Genomic DNA, 15,696 nt, shown 5'->3' on the forward strand with positions numbered 1-15,696 from the left:
CCAAGGATTCTGGGTAGCGTCGAAAACAAACAAAAATGGGTGTGGCCAAGCTCTCCAGACTGCAAAGACGCTGACCTGGCCTCAATCTAGGCCGCAGTCTCCGCCATCGCTCTTTCGGAGGTGGAGCAGTCACGCCTGCCAGTGTGGGCGCTCGATAGCTCGGCGGCCGGCTGGCGGGGCTTCGGCGCGGTACGGGGCGCGTTCCCAATCGCTGGCTGCCGCCGCACTCCAGGCTCCGAGCTTTCAGTCCCGCCCCGCGCGTGCCCCTCCCGCCGTCGCTACAGCCTGCGAGTCTCAGCGCTGTGGGTCCGATAACTTGGCGAGGCTGGGACGGTCGCTGAGTCGTGGTCGTGGCGGACCCCGGGAGCGAGCAGTCGGGAATCCCCGCGGTGGAGGCGGCTCCCGGCGCGAGGGGGCGGTGTCCGTGCTGCCTGCTGGCTGCGAAGAACCACACACCGGGGCCTGCACTGTAAGTTGAGCGGCTTGAGGGTCCCCGGGGTGGTCGCGGCAGCGAAGCGGTGGAGGAAGCTGGGACCCGGGGAGCAGGAACGGGACGAGGGATTAGGTGATTTGGCCGAAGGGGCCGGAGCCCGCCGAGAAGGGGCCGAAGTGCGGCGCGGGGATGGCAGAGTAGCCGTGCACTCCGTCCTTCTTCTTGGGCTCCGGGAAAGTCTGGTTTTCCCCGTGCACAACAGGTAGGCGTGGACTCTGGCCGCCGGCGGGAGCCCCCAGGCTTGCGGGGAAGGTCGGAAGGTCGGAGCCCGCTTCGCCGGCGCGCCACTCCCCGGACCCGCCCTGGCGGCGCCCGCCGCGCCGGGGGTTGGCCGGGAGCGGGGCCCCAACCCGAGCTTCGGGAGAGGTTCTCCGAACGCCCGCGCGCAACCCTGGAGGCGCGTTTCCGGGAGCAGTGGAGTGGTTTATGGATAGTGCATTCTCGCAAGGAAAGTAAGCCTTTGCCGGGGTAGCATTTGCTTAGTACGAGGAAGCACTTCTTCTTACCCTACTTTCGGCCAGCACAGTGTCATTTCAAGGGATTATAAAGTCTTTGGAAACTTTATGAAACGCTTTATGGTATTTACTAGTCACAGTAATGTATACCTCCGATAAGGTAAGATGATTTTTGTAACTGTCAAGTCAGAGAATACGTGTCAAATGATTTGCGCTCCTTTATTAAAGGTCATAGTTATACACTGTTTTTATGTGCAGTCATTTATTCAACAAATACTCAGCATCTTTTATGTGCAGGCTCAGCGCCCTTAAGGAAGTTAACAGCCTAGAGAAGACGTTAAAAGGGAAAAAAGGGGCCCATAAGTATGGTTCAGAACTTTGTCAGAGAAAATACTCTGGTGAGATTATAGTGTAAGGAAAAAGTGTGCTTGGAGCTGGGATTAGGTGGATGGGGAAAGGAGAATTGCCCTGTTTCATTTTCAAACATTTTAGAAAGTATGTCTTTGAGAAAGTGGTTTCAGGTCAGCATTGAAGCCGAGATTTGTCTTACATTTTAATACCATAGATTTTTTCCCCTTTAATGAAATGGGTAAGCAGGCAGGGTTTATAACAAGAATAGTGACAGTTGGAAAAAGTACAGCTATTTTATATAGATATAGTATTGGAAGATTCCTAAACTGACGGGAGACCTGAATTTTAGCTTAAGCTCCTCCACTGCTGTTTATGGATCTTTGTTAACTTTTCTCTTCTTTTCTTTTTGTTTATCATTGTGTCTGACTTAAGAACAGAAAATACATAATACAAAGTACCTTAAAATTTTTAGAAATTGCACTAATAATACGTTCTCTAAGGAAAAAATTTAAGAACTCTCGTCTTTAAGCAATACACCTATCTTCCTTTCTTCCATTCAGCTTTATTTCAAAAAGGGGATTGAGAGAGTTGATAACCTTTATGAGCTTTTCTTAATTATCTTTTGAATAAAATAAAAGATTAAACTCTGGATTTGTTCAGGTCCCTTCATATTCTAAAATCCTTGTATTCTAAATCCTGATTAACCAGTTTAATGACATCGGCATTTTTTTAAAAAGGCTTTATTGACTTTTGTGTTTCATTAATTATCCATAGTATAGTTGATGGCTTTGAACAGCCCCTTCGTGGGACCTTAGTCCTCTCACATAAAAGCATTTCTGCATTTTAAGGAGACTGCAGAAACTGTTATTAAACTTCATTTAAGAAATGAATGAACTGAGGCCTAAGGAATTAGTAGAGACTTGTTTATATCATTTAATTGAATCTTTTGTCTAGTTGTAGTGTTAAATTCTTTGGGTTACACTAGGGGTCAGCAATTGACAGGCTGTGGGTCAAATCCAGCCTGCTGCCAGTTTTTATAGATAATGTACTGGAACATAACCACACTCATCTATTTATGGCCGTTTATGTATTGTTTATGAGTAGTTGTGATAGAGACTGTGTGGTCCACACAGCCTAAAGTATTTACTCTCTGGTCCTTCACAGGAAAAAATTGCTGACCCTGGACTAGAACTCTGTAAACTCTTAATCACTGTATCTTTTGTGGGAGGAAGTAGGTTAAGTTCAGTTTTAATTCTTCATCTTTTTAATTATGTTAGGTGAACTACTGGATCCCATAAATGCTTCCACATCCTAGATGTGTAATGAGGGAAAAAGGTCATGCCTTTTCTATTATATTTACCTAATAATTTTTAATTTCAGCAATCCTAGCCTTTTGGAAGGCTAGAGAAAGGGAAGGATTTTTACGTGTTTTCTAACAACTTTATAATTTTAGTTTTAATTTAGATCTGATGTGGAAATTTTTTTTTCATTTAGTAAAGTCTCTTTTTAATATTTGTGTTTTTCACAAGTAACAGTAAGTTATTTTTACTCAGACTTTTTTTTTTTTACCATGAATCTAGTGACATTGATTAAAAGATCAGACAGAAAATTGTTGACAGTGTAACTGTGAGCATGAAGTCAAACGTATATATACAGTAAGACTCAAATTGGAAATTGGAACCGTCTAAACAGATATCCAACAGATTGAAACTGGAGCATGTATCCTGAATCATGTTAGGGATTTTCTTTTAGTAGTAACAACTTAAAAGATAATTATTTCTAGAAAAGAAGCATAATATAGCCATATTAAAGTATTATGTTAGTGTTACCTGCCTAAGAAATTAGAGCTAATTATGTGACAGGAAAGAAGGAAAACTTGTATGAGGTGATATTTAAATATTTAAAGCAGAGTATATACTTTTGCTAATCTTAAAACCATGGTATGGTTCTAACTTCACTAAATAAAATATTTTATATATGTACTTCTTTGTACTTATTTTCTAGATTATGCTTCTCTATGGATATACAACAGCATCTGTCTATATCCTTTTCTCTTGGGCTTGTAGATTTCTGTATGTTGAATATATGCATGTTTTTGTATATATATTCATAATAATACCTCACTTGTTCAATACATTTTTTATGTAAGTAAAATTATCAGGGGCTTCCCTGGTGGCGCAGTGGTTGAGAGTCTGCCGGCCGATGCAGGGGACACGGGTTGGTGCCCTGGTCCGGGAAGATCCCACATGCCGCGGAGCGGCTGGGCCCGTGAGCCATGGCCACTGAGCCTGCGCATCCGGAGCCTGTGCTCCACAATAGGAGAGGCCACAACAGTGAGAGGCCCGCGTATCGCAAAAAAAAAAAAAAAAAATCAGAAAATTGAAATTACCCATTGAAATGCACAAAAATTTTTTAAAGATATTTTGGGAGGAAATCTGCAAAGCAAAAAAACAAAAAAGATGAGAAAAGTATATGCAGGTATAAAATCCCGTAAACTTACAGAGTCCAAAAGGCTTTTTTTCTTAACTCATTTGGCAGCAAAACATCACCTGAGCTGATATGAAGCTATTTATAGTCATTATTTATCCCACCTTTATGTGAATGTTTATCTTTTGCTGCAGAAATATCAGTGAGTTTGATTATGGAGTGCTGCCCCAGGGCAACTAGGGGTTAGAGGTAATAGATGGTATGTTCAGTGTATTACTTGGGTGGGCCATGATGGTGGCAGCCAGAAAGCAGAGGAATAATGGAGTTGTTCCAGGGAGCTGCACTTGCAACGTTAAGAGCCTACTTAGGCATCTGGCAGGGAGTAGGAAGCAGTGTCTGCTAAAAAACAAGAACCCTCAGGTAGGGCTCCAAGAGAGTCAGAGCTGTAGCTAAATTATAGACTAGGCATTTCATAAGATATGTTGTAATAGAAGTGGGAACCGTGAGGAAAAGCCAAGATGTCAGACCATAGTGTGCATTAAGGGTGAATCTGTGAATGCTAACCAGCGTGCAAGAGCCATGAATAGTTAGAAGGGGAAAAAGGAGGGGATTCTATAGCAGGTGGACTCTAATGGCTGACTAGGAAATCCTAGGTGGCAGATTTCATGAGCAGCAAAAACAGTGACATTTTGGAAAATTGAGCAAGGATTCCTGGCCTCTGATGAGCTGGGGGAATAATGGCATCTTGGGCACTTTGCTCTTGAACTAAGTATCCCCATATTGCCTGCTTTTTAAAATATCTGTATTAAATAGTATTTTGGTCACTTCCATCACTGATACCTGCCTGCTCTGACTTCTCCTGCTCTCAATGAGTTTGCTTCTTCACTTTTAATATGGTGCTCTACTCCACCCTAACTAGAATCCAGATAACTGGATTATTAGTCATGTCTAAACTAAACTAAGAATAAACTGGCGTTGAGAGACAAGAAACTTACGTCAGTAAAGGTCATGATCTTTGAAACAATTGCTGTATATCTTCTTTTTTTTAAACTTGTTTTGTTTTTTATTGTACTTCTTGTTACTGGATTCATAATTAGGTACCAAGTAGTGAGATTGCTTAGATAGTGACTTTCAAATTGAGTGTGGTAGGAGATATTAGAGTAAAATTTCTCTTTTAAAATTTGCCTTCTGGAATTCCAAAGTGAAATCTTTCTTCCCAGGGGGAGGTGGAAGAGTTGGTTTGTGGAATAAAGAGTGATAAAAATTGTCAAGAATAGCCAAAGACTAATCTAACACTGTTAGTACTTATTGATTTACTGTCTAGATGGAAAGGGCCCTCTGGAAGTTGATGTCTCTAGTAGACTTCACACTTTATCAAAAAGCCTAAAAGTATTGGAGACCTAAGATGAGGGTGAAGTGATAAGAAAGAACAAAGTTATAAAGATTAGATGCTTCAGTGGGCATGGCAGTAACTGTCAGTAATAGCAGTGATTAGAGACTATATGAAGAGAATGTAGAAAGTAGTTGAAGGAACATGGACATTGAAACTAGACAGATGTAGGCGTTAATCTTTCTTCCACTTAAATAGCGTCTTCATGTTGGACAAATTGCTTAACTCATTATCGTCATCTGTAAAATGAGGATGATAATATCTGAGTCTCAGTGTTATGAAGATTAAATGAGATAGTGAATTAAAAGTTTCTAGTAAGTAAATCCTCAAGAAATGTTAGTTCCTGTTCCACCATTTCCTTATTAGAGTTGGTTCCTGCTGCTCAGTTCCCCTCCCCCTCCACCCATACTTCCTTTTACCCTTCAAGGTTTTCTCTTTTGTAATCTGCAAGGAGAATTCCCAGGGCTGGACATCAAATGGGGCCCCTATTGGCAATCTCCTTCATCGAATCCAGCTTCTGCCATTCTTCTCGTCCCTAATGGTAATCTACAGCACTTTGGAAAAACAAGAAAGGAAGGCAAAGGAAATTGCATCCCTACTTCTGGCCCTTTCTTACCCCAACTTAGAAATTTCTGTATAACTCCTGTTTCTTTCCTATTCCATCCTAGCTTCTCTGTCCTATAGGATGTGCTCCCCATCAGTTTTTGGAGTTGAGCGTATCTGCCTTTCCTATTGACTTGTGTTATGCAGTGGTGAGAAGCAACATTCTTGCCATTTCTACCAAGTTTGCAGGAAATATTGTTTGAATCTTGGTACACAATGTATTTTCATTGTATAGTAAAACAAGGTATTAGTGCTGTGCCTGGGGCATGGTGCAAGTTAGATTTTTGTCATATGACAAAATGGATTAAGTTGATTTTATGGGAATTGTATTCAGAATCCAAAAATGAAATTTTAAAATTTATGGTGCAACAAGCCATTTTTAGATTGTTAAAATTATGAATAATACAGATTTTTATGTGAACTGATAAATCTTAAATATACTAGGTTAATTAAAACTATTTTTTTCTTTACTCATATTCCAGGAGTAGAAAAGATTCTGTTTATATTTAGAATTCTGAATGTTAGATAATTTGATCCAAAATATTAATCAGAAATGGCTACTTTTTAAATAAATTTATTATTTTTTAAAATTTTATTTATTTATTTATTTTTGGCTGCGTTGGGTCTTCGTTGCTGCATGTGGGCTTTCTCTAGTTGCGGCGAACGGGGCCTACTCTTTGTTGTGGTGCGCAGGCTTCTCATTGCGGTGGCTTCTCTTGTTGCGGAGCATGGGCTCTAGGCACACAGGCGTCAGTAGTTTTGGCATGTGGGCTCTAGAGCGCAGGCTTAGTAGTTGTGGTGCATAGGCTTAGTTGCTCTGCAGCATGTGGGATCTTCCCGGACCAAGGCTCAAACCCGTGTCCCCTGTGTTGGCAGGTGGATTCTTCACCCCTGCACCACCAGGGAAGTCCCAGAAATGGCTACTTTTAAGCAGAAGTGTGACATTGACTTGTTACGCATTCTTCTACTTCTTAAAAAAATCCTATCACAGTATAAGCAAAAGGGAATTTTAAATTTTTTCACTTACAATAGTCTTTAATGATTAGTATTTAAAGATTGTGTACTATAGAACACTGAGTTCACAGGGTTCCCAGCTGGGCAAAACAAGAAAAAGGTAAAGGTGGGGCAAAGGTTCATACTTAAAAGATGTTGAGAAACATCAAGTGCCATATATATACTGGGTGGGCCAAAAGGTTCATTCAGTTTTTTCTGTAAGATAGCTCTAGTAGCACTTAGTTGTCTTTAACTTCATTTGAAACGATTTTGTTAGATTACATGTGACAGCTGTCATATCTGCATGCATTTAAAAAAAGACTTACCAGGAATCCAGATTGCAAAAGAAGTAAAACTGTCACTGTTTGCAGATGACATGATACTATACTTGAAAATCCTAAAGATACCACCAGAAAACTACCAGAACTAACCAGTGAATTTGGTAAGGTTTTGCAGGATGCAAAATTAATGCACAGAAATCTCTGACATTCCTATACACCAACAATGAAAAATCAAAAAGAGAATTAAGGAAACACTCCCATTTACCATTGCAACAAAAAGAATAAAATACCAAGGAGTAAACTTGCCTAAGGAGGCGAAAGACTTGTACTCAGAAAACTATAAAACGCTGATGAAAGGAATCAAAGATGACATAAATGGAGAAATATACCATGTTCTTGGATTGGAAGAATCAATATTTGAAGATGACTATACTACCCAAAGCAATCTGCAGATTCAGTGCAATCCCCATCAAACTACCAATGGCATTCTTCACAGAATTAGAACAAAAAATTTTACAATTCGTATGGAAACACAAAAGGCCCCGAATAGCCAAAGCAATCTTGAGAAAGAAAAATAGTGTTGGGGGAATCAGGCTCCACAACTTCAAACTATACCAAAAAGCTACAGTAATCAAGATAGTATGGTACGGGCACAGAAACAGAAATATACATCAGCGGTACAGGATAGAATACCCAGGGATAAACCCACACACACATGGGTACCTAATTTACAACAAAGGAGGCAAGAGCATACAATGGAGAAAAGACAGCCTTTTCAGTAAGTGGTGCTGGGAAAACTGGACAGCTGCATGTAAAAGAATGAAATTAGAACACTACCTAACACCATACACAAAAGTAAACTCCAAATGGATTAAAGACTTAAATGTAAGACCAAACACTATAAAACTCTTAGAGGAAACATAGAAAAAAACACTCTTTGACATAAACCACAGCAAGATCTTTTTTGACCCACCTTCTAGAGTAACGGGAATAAAAACAAAAACAAATGGGACTTAATTAAAAGCTTCTGCACAGCAAAGGAAACCATAAACAAGACAAAAAGACAACCCTCAGATTGGGAGAAAATATTTGCAAATGAAACAACAAGGGATTAATCTCCAAAATATACAAACAGTTTATGGAGCTCAATATCAAAAAAACAAACAATGCAGTTAAAAAATGGGTGGAAGACCTAAATAGACATTTCACCAAGGAAGACATACAGACGGCCAAGAGGCACATGAAAAGATGCTCAACATCACTAATTATTAGAGAAATGCAAATCAGAACTACAATGAGGTATCACCTCACGCTGGTCAAAATGGCCATTATCAAAAAATATAGAAACAGTAAATGCTGGAAAGGGTGTGGTGAAAAGGGGACCCTCCACTGTTGGTAGGAATGTAAATTGATACAACCACTATGGAAAACAGTATGGACGGTCTTTAAAAAGCTAAAAATAGAACTACCACATGACCCAGCAATCCCACTACTGGGCATATATCCTGAGAAAACCGTAATTCAAAAAGAGTCATGTACTGCAGTGTTCACTGCAGCACTATTTACAATAGCCAGGACATGGAAGCAACCTAAATGTCCACTGACGGATGAATGGATAAAGAAGATGTGGCATATATATACAATGGAATATTACTCAGCCATAAGAAGAAACGAAATTGAGTTATTTGTAGTGAGGTGGATGGACCTAGAGTCTGTTATACAGAGTGAAGTAAGTCAGAAAGAGAAAAACAAATACCGTATGCTAATGCATATATGTGGAATCTTAAAAAAATGGTACTGATGAACCGAGTTGCAGGCCAGGAATAAAGATGTAGACATCGAGAACGGACTTGAGGACACGGGGTGGGAGGGGGAAGCTGGGGCGAAGTGAGAGTAGCATCGACATATGTACACCACCGAATGTAAAATAGTTAGCTAGTGGGAAACAGCAGCATAGAACAGGGAGATTAGCTGGCTGCTTTCTGATGACCTAGAGGGGTGGGCTCTGGAGGATCAGAGGGAGGCTCAAGAGGGAGGGGATATGGGGACGTATGTATGCATATGGCTGATTCACTTTGTTGTACAGCAGAAACTAACACGGTATTGTGAAGCAATTATACTCCAATAAAGATCTATTAAAAAAATAAAAAATAATAAGACATCAAAATTGGTGAATTTTTGTATAGCCATTTTAATATTGAAGATGGAAGAAAAACAACATTTTTGGCATATTATGCTTTATTATTTCAAGAAAGGTAAAAACACAACTGAAACACAAAAAAAGATTTGTGCAGTGTATGGAGAAGGCGCTGTGACTGATCGAACATGTCAGAAGTGGTTTGCGAAGTTTCATGCTGGAGATTTCTTGCTGGATGATGCTCCACAGTCAGGTAGACCAGTTGAAGTTGCTAGCGATCAAATCGAGACATTAATTGAGAACCATCAACCTTATATGAGGTGGGAGATAGCCGACATACTCAAAATATCCAAATCAAGTGTTGAAAATCATTTGCACCATCTTGGTTATGTGAATCACTTTGATGTTTGGGTTCCACATAATTTAAGACAAAAAAACCTTCTTGACCGTATTTCCATATGCGATTCTCTGCTGAAATGTAATGAAAACGTGCCGTTTTTAAAACAAATTGTGATGGGAGATGAAAAGTGGATACTGTACAACAGTGTGGAACAGAAGAGATCGTGGGGCAAGCAAAGTGAACCACTACCAACCACACCAATGGCTGGTCTTCATCCAAAGAAGGTGATGTGTATATGGTGGGGTTGGAAGGGAGTGCTCTATTATGAGCTTCTTCTGTAAAACTAAACGATTAATTCTAACAAGTACCGCTCCCAATTAGACCAACTGAAAGCAGCACTCAACAGAAAGCATTCGGAGTTAGTCAACAGAAAACGCATCATCTTCCATCAGGATAACGCAAGACCGCATGTTTCTTTGATGACCAGGCAAAAACTGTTACAGCTTGGCTGGGAAGTTCTGATTCATCTGCTGTATTCACCAGATATTGCACTTTCGGATTTCCATTGATTTCGGGCTTTGCAAAATTCTCTTATTGGAAAAAAATTCAGTTCCCTGGAAGGCTGTAAAATGCACCTGGAACAGTTCTTTTCTCAAAAAGATAAAAAGTTTTGAGAAGATGGAATTATGAAGTTGCCTGAAAGATGGCAGAAGATAGTGGAACAAAAGGGTGAATACATTTTTCAATGAAGTTCTTGGTGAAAATGAAAAGTGTGTCTTTTATTTTTACTTAAAAAACTGAAGGCACTTTTTTGCCCACCCTATATATATTTTATGTGTATGTACACACACACACACACACACGCTCCTGGCAATACGTAGTGCACATTACCATATTACATGTGTGGGGACCCTCTGTAGGAAGGAAAACTGCCAACTTGGCATTTCCCAAAACGATTTGGATTTGGATTTGGATTTGGATTCTGCTCCCTCACACACAACACTTATCCTCATTTCCTCATTCTTTGGCGCTATTGTTCTACAAAACACTCTTTAGGAAACACTGCTTTACCTATGGCACGCCCTCGACGTTTAAGATTTATGTACTTATAGTTTCCATAATTATAATTTTTAATAAGAGCCTAATACTCTTTGAAAATGTCAAACTTAAGTTAACCATTTCTCTGATGTTGGACTTGCAGGTTTCCAGTTTTCACTTTTCATAGTGCTGTAATCAACACTTACGCTTGTGATATTTTCCTTTTTCTTTCTCTGGCATGAATTTTCAAAAGCTGATGCTTTTGACAAATGGTTTTTATATTTCTATGGCTTCTTTATATTTTCCAAAAGAGTGGAATCTGTTTGTACTGTCACTATGAATCTATCAGCTTTTCTAAAATCTCAGTATTGGCTATGAAGTTTTTATATTTATAATATTTAGTTTTAAAGTACGTATAATTTTGAATCACTCAGCTAAATCAAATCCTTACTGAGCTTAAATCAGTATTATACACTTAACATTTTAAAGTATTAACTAATGGTTAACTAATTTATTTTTAGGGTTATTACAGACAACTAGAAAGACTAAATTCATGTCAAATACTAATATCACAGATTTGAATTTCATTGTCGTATTCCTGCTATTTCCTAAAGCAGTTTCAGTTGCTATGGGCTTATCTAAAAATAATAATCAAGTTAAATTTTTCTTACCCAATTTAATAGATGAATTATAGGAGAGTAGGGGACACTAATCAGCTATTAAAATTATCTATATTATCTAGTCTCAGCATTCTTTACTTATAAATTAATAGTGCTAGTTTTTTTGGGTTTTTTTAAGTGTTTTGGTTATTTTTGGTTAAAGAAAAACAGCCTTTTCCAAGGACAACAAAATGAACTCAACGTCAGAAGGAAACAGGGTGTGGGCTTCTTACAAGCCATTGCTCCAAAACTTGTATGTGATTTTCCTCCTGGAAAATCAGGGGTGATTGGCCAGCAGAGGGATGACTTTGGTGGTGAGTGGAGCTGCAGCCTACCCCTGGTCACCATTTTATAATGGTGATGTGAGGATTAAATGAAAAATCCATTTGTCACAGCACCCCAGCCTCCAGAGATTCTGATTAAGTTGGTTTAGGCTCAACTTCAGTATTTTTTAAAAGCAGCCAGAGGCTGTCATCAAAAAATCTACAAACAATAAATGCTGGAGAGGGTGTGGAGAAAAGGGAACCCTCCTGCACTGTTGGTGGGACTGTAAATTGATATAGCCACTATGGAGAACAATATGGAGCTTCCTTAAAAAAATAAAAATAGAACTGCCATACGACCCAGCAATACCACTACTGGGCATATACCCTGAGAAAACCATAACTCAAAACGACCCATGTACCACAATTTCATTGCAGCTCTCTTTACAATAGCCGGGACATGGAAGCAACCTAAGTATCCATTGACAGATGAATAGATAAAGATGTGGCACATATACGCAATGGAATATTACTCAGCCATAAAAAGAAATGAAATTGAGTTATTTGTAGTGAGGTGGATGGACCTAGAGTGTGTCATACAGAGTGAAGTAAGTCAGAAAGAGAAAAACAAATACTGTATGCTAACTCATATATATGGAATCTAAAAAAAAAAAAGGTTCTGAAGAACCTAGGGGCAGGACAGGAATAAAGACGCAGACATAGAGAATGGACTTGAGGACACGGGGAGGGGGAAGGGTAAGCTGGGACGAAGTGAGAGTGGCATGGACATATATACGCTACCAAATGTAACATAGATAGCTGGTGGGAAGCAGCCACATAGCACAGGGAGGTCAGCTCAGTGCTTTGTGACCACCTAGAGGGGTGGGATAGGGAGGGTGGGAGGGAGATGCAAGAGGGAGGAGATATGGGGATATATGTATACGTATAGCTGATTCACTTTGTTATAAAGCAGAAACTAACACACCATTGTAAAGCAATTATACTCCAATAAAGATGTTAAAAAACATTTTTTTAATTAAAAAAAAAAAAAGCAGCCAGAGTTGAGAAGCACTAGTCTGCATTGTTATAAGTCTACTGTCTTGACATGTTTAGCTTTTAATTTTAAGTTTACCAACCTCATCTGTATTGTTCCTTTTGCTGTTTTCCCAGTGCTGCCTTTTTAATTGTTTGACCCTTACCCTTGGGGGACTTGGGAGGTGAAACCTATTTTGTGATTTACTAAAAGGTGTAGGGGGAAATAGGGAGAGAATGAGCCCAAATATAAAGTAATGCCTCCCCACCCCACCCCCTGCCATGCCCTGTTTATTCCACACTTTTTGTCTCTTACATCTTAATGAAAAATGCTGTTTTTCCTTTTTTCCCCCTGGGGAAGGGCTTCCTAGCATTGAGGAAGGAGAATGAGCTTTGTTGCCAAAGAGACCTGGGTTCATTTTCAGCTCTACTGTTTATTGGCATGTAAGTTTTTTCTTCCATAAAATGGGGATGAGTAATGCCTTCCTTGCTTTCTTCCTTGTGATGATTAGAGGTGATATAAATTAAGCACCTAAAAGTTCCTGGCTCAGTGAGTAATAGCTACTGTTGTCAATTTGTGATTTGGGAATCTGTTTGGAAAGTGAAAGGCATTGCCGTGAACTACAGCAGGCAATACATTTGTCCTTCCCACTTGTGATGTTACGAAGATGATGCTAACAAATGGTATTATGGATTATAAAAGTTAGGAATCTAACGGAAGTTTAGTTTATTTATTGGTTTCTAAGGGTGTCATTTTAAAAGTTTTTAAATCATTAAAAATTTGGAGACTAGAGAAGATAGCATTACCCATAATGCTACTACTCTAATAATCATTGTTAACATTTTTGAATCATGATTTGGAAAAATACCAGGAGCATCTCACAATTTAAATGATGGCTAGAGAAGCCAAACATTTTATGAAGCATAACTATAATAATGGAAAAAGTGCTATACCAAGAGAAGACAGTATAATCATGAAAGGCTTCCTGAAGGAAGGCTTTTTTTTTAAGGTGAATTTTGAAATAGTTTATTGTAGGAAGAAGCAAGGTATTTCAGATTCAAAAATGGAATACAGACAGGATTTTAAAATCATTAAGAAGAAACTGTTAACTCTAGAATTATAAGTGATTTCCTTCAATATTCATTTTACCCTACAACCAGTGAAATACAGTGTGTCAGCAAACCAACTTTAAGACTGTGCCTACGGATATTTAAAGTACAGTAACAGAAAGACCTCATTTTCTTTCTACCAAGGGCAACCTTCCTTAGGCAACATCTTAATTATGACCTAATGCTCTGTGTAACTTGTGAGTTCCTATTTTGTAACCTATAATTTTGCAAATCCTGAATCACAGGTCATAGGGAATAATAGGTCAGTAAAGAATGATCCATCTTCTTTCTAGATTAAATCTTGGGATTCAGAACGAGCTGCCCGAAGTGTGTCACTTTTGCATGAGGATTGTTTTGAACTAAAGGCAGTCGAGATGCTTTGGGTTCAAGAGAAAATACTGCCCCTCCCATAACTACTTAGAAGAATTTAAATTTGGGATTTTTCCCAGAAAAGAGTTATTGCTGGAGGTAATTTTAATCTAAGTAGACCCATCTCTATGTGAGAGCAAACATCTAGTTACCAAACATTTACTCTTCTTAATCGTCCTGTGAATGACTCTTCCTGCCCTTCGAAGCCCCAAGCCACTGTCCCATTCCTTAGCTTAGAATGGCATAATACCTTATTTTACCTTTCTGTCTTTCAACATTTCATGTATCTGGGGTCTTTGACCCTCTTGTGTATGGGGTTCCTGTATGTCCAGAACTAAATTTTTCTCCTGTTAATCTGTCTCATGTCAATTTAATCTTAGACCATCCAGAAAAACCTAAAGGGTAGAGGAAAATTTCCTTCTTCCCCAACAAGCTAATTACTGTTTTGGGGTTTTGTTTTGTTTTTTGAAAGGAATAGGTTTTAAAAAGATTTATGAATGTACCTGAAGTATGGGAGATTCTTGAGAGGTTTTTTGTTTGTTTGTTTTACTGTATGCTTTTTGAACAATACTGAGAAGCTAAAGACTGGAGGCTGAGTTGAAGCTGTTGTGATGTCTTTTAGAGACGTGAGTTGAGAGTCAAAGAAAAGTAATTTAAATTTAAGTATGAGAAAGATTCCGAAACTTTAACTGCTTGATACATTCTGGAATTAGTTCCATTTACTGCTGAGTGGCTTATTCATTTTGTAAATTGTCTTTTAATGCTCTGGAAAGAAAAAAACAACAAACCAATTTGACAAACCTATCTTATTTTGTGTTTGATGTTTTCTTTGCATGTATGTGATTTTTTTTCTCTTTTCTCTCTTCAAAATGACATAATAAATCATTTTAAAAAACTAAAACGACCAAAAAGATTAGGGAGACTTATTCCCCCCTGCATAAACTTCAGCATATGTTCCCAATATAGTTCTGTAAACCCTATACAGATATGGTGATCATTTCATGTTTGCAAATGTCAAATCATTATGTAGTATACTTGAAACTATTATAATATTGCATATCAACTATATTTCAATAAAAATGAATGAATGAATAAATAAAATGCCTGGCTTCAAGGTGTTTGACAGGCTTGATTGGTTAAAAGGGTAGCAGCATAGTATCTCGTGGTTAAAGCACATATATCTAGAGTCAGATTGCTGAAGTGTATGACCAGGTTCTGTGTGACCTTAGGAAAGCTACTCAACTTCTCTGTGCCTCAATGTCCTCATCTTAAAATAGTGCTAATAAAAATAGCTACCCAAGGACAGTTTTGCGAATTAATTATTCAAGAAAATGTAAAGCGCTTGGAGTAGTGCCTGGACTATAATGAGTGATCAATAAATAATTAGTTTCTGTCAAAAATAATGGCTGGCATTACAGTTGGCACACAACAGTTTGATGGAATCTTTTTTTCAAGTAGCATAACTGTACCTTGAAAAATGATATATGTTCACTTTTAATCACTTCGTAATCTCAACAAACATAAAAATGGAAAATAAGAGAAAAACTAGAAAAATAAGCATCCTTCAGGTATATATAGCCATAGGGTTGTGGTTAGATTAAAACATAACGGTAGATTGACTTCGTTTGTATTCATCATCCTAAAGTGAAACTGTAGGTTAGAGCAGGAGCATCTGTTATTTGCAAAATGCATTTGCTTCTCTCACTGATGGTAGGTATGTGGAGATTGCAGGTGCATTTTTAGATTTGGGGGTTT

The 15,696-nt window shown here is 38.7% G+C and overlaps 1 protein-coding gene across 6 annotated transcripts in view; it reads left to right on the plus strand.

Annotated features, from left to right (window-relative positions):
* Positions 1–267: 267 nt before the first annotated feature.
* Positions 268–15,696, plus strand: part of HEATR5A (HEAT repeat containing 5A) — a 112,873-nt gene continuing 97,444 nt past the window's right edge. For 5 of the 6 annotated variants that reach the window (XM_082853317.1, XM_082853319.1, XM_082853322.1 and 2 more), the window contains exon 1: positions 268–469. The gene's annotated coding sequence lies outside the window, so the exon portion shown is untranslated. Of the gene's footprint in view, positions 470–12,823; positions 12,907–15,696 lie in introns of all 6 variants that reach the window. The other variant, XM_082853318.1, reaches the window with a different exon arrangement.

Source organism: Leucopleurus acutus (assembly GCF_964270905.1).
Source record: "Leucopleurus acutus genome assembly, chromosome: 1".
NCBI lineage: Eukaryota > Metazoa > Chordata > Mammalia > Artiodactyla > Delphinidae > Leucopleurus > Leucopleurus acutus.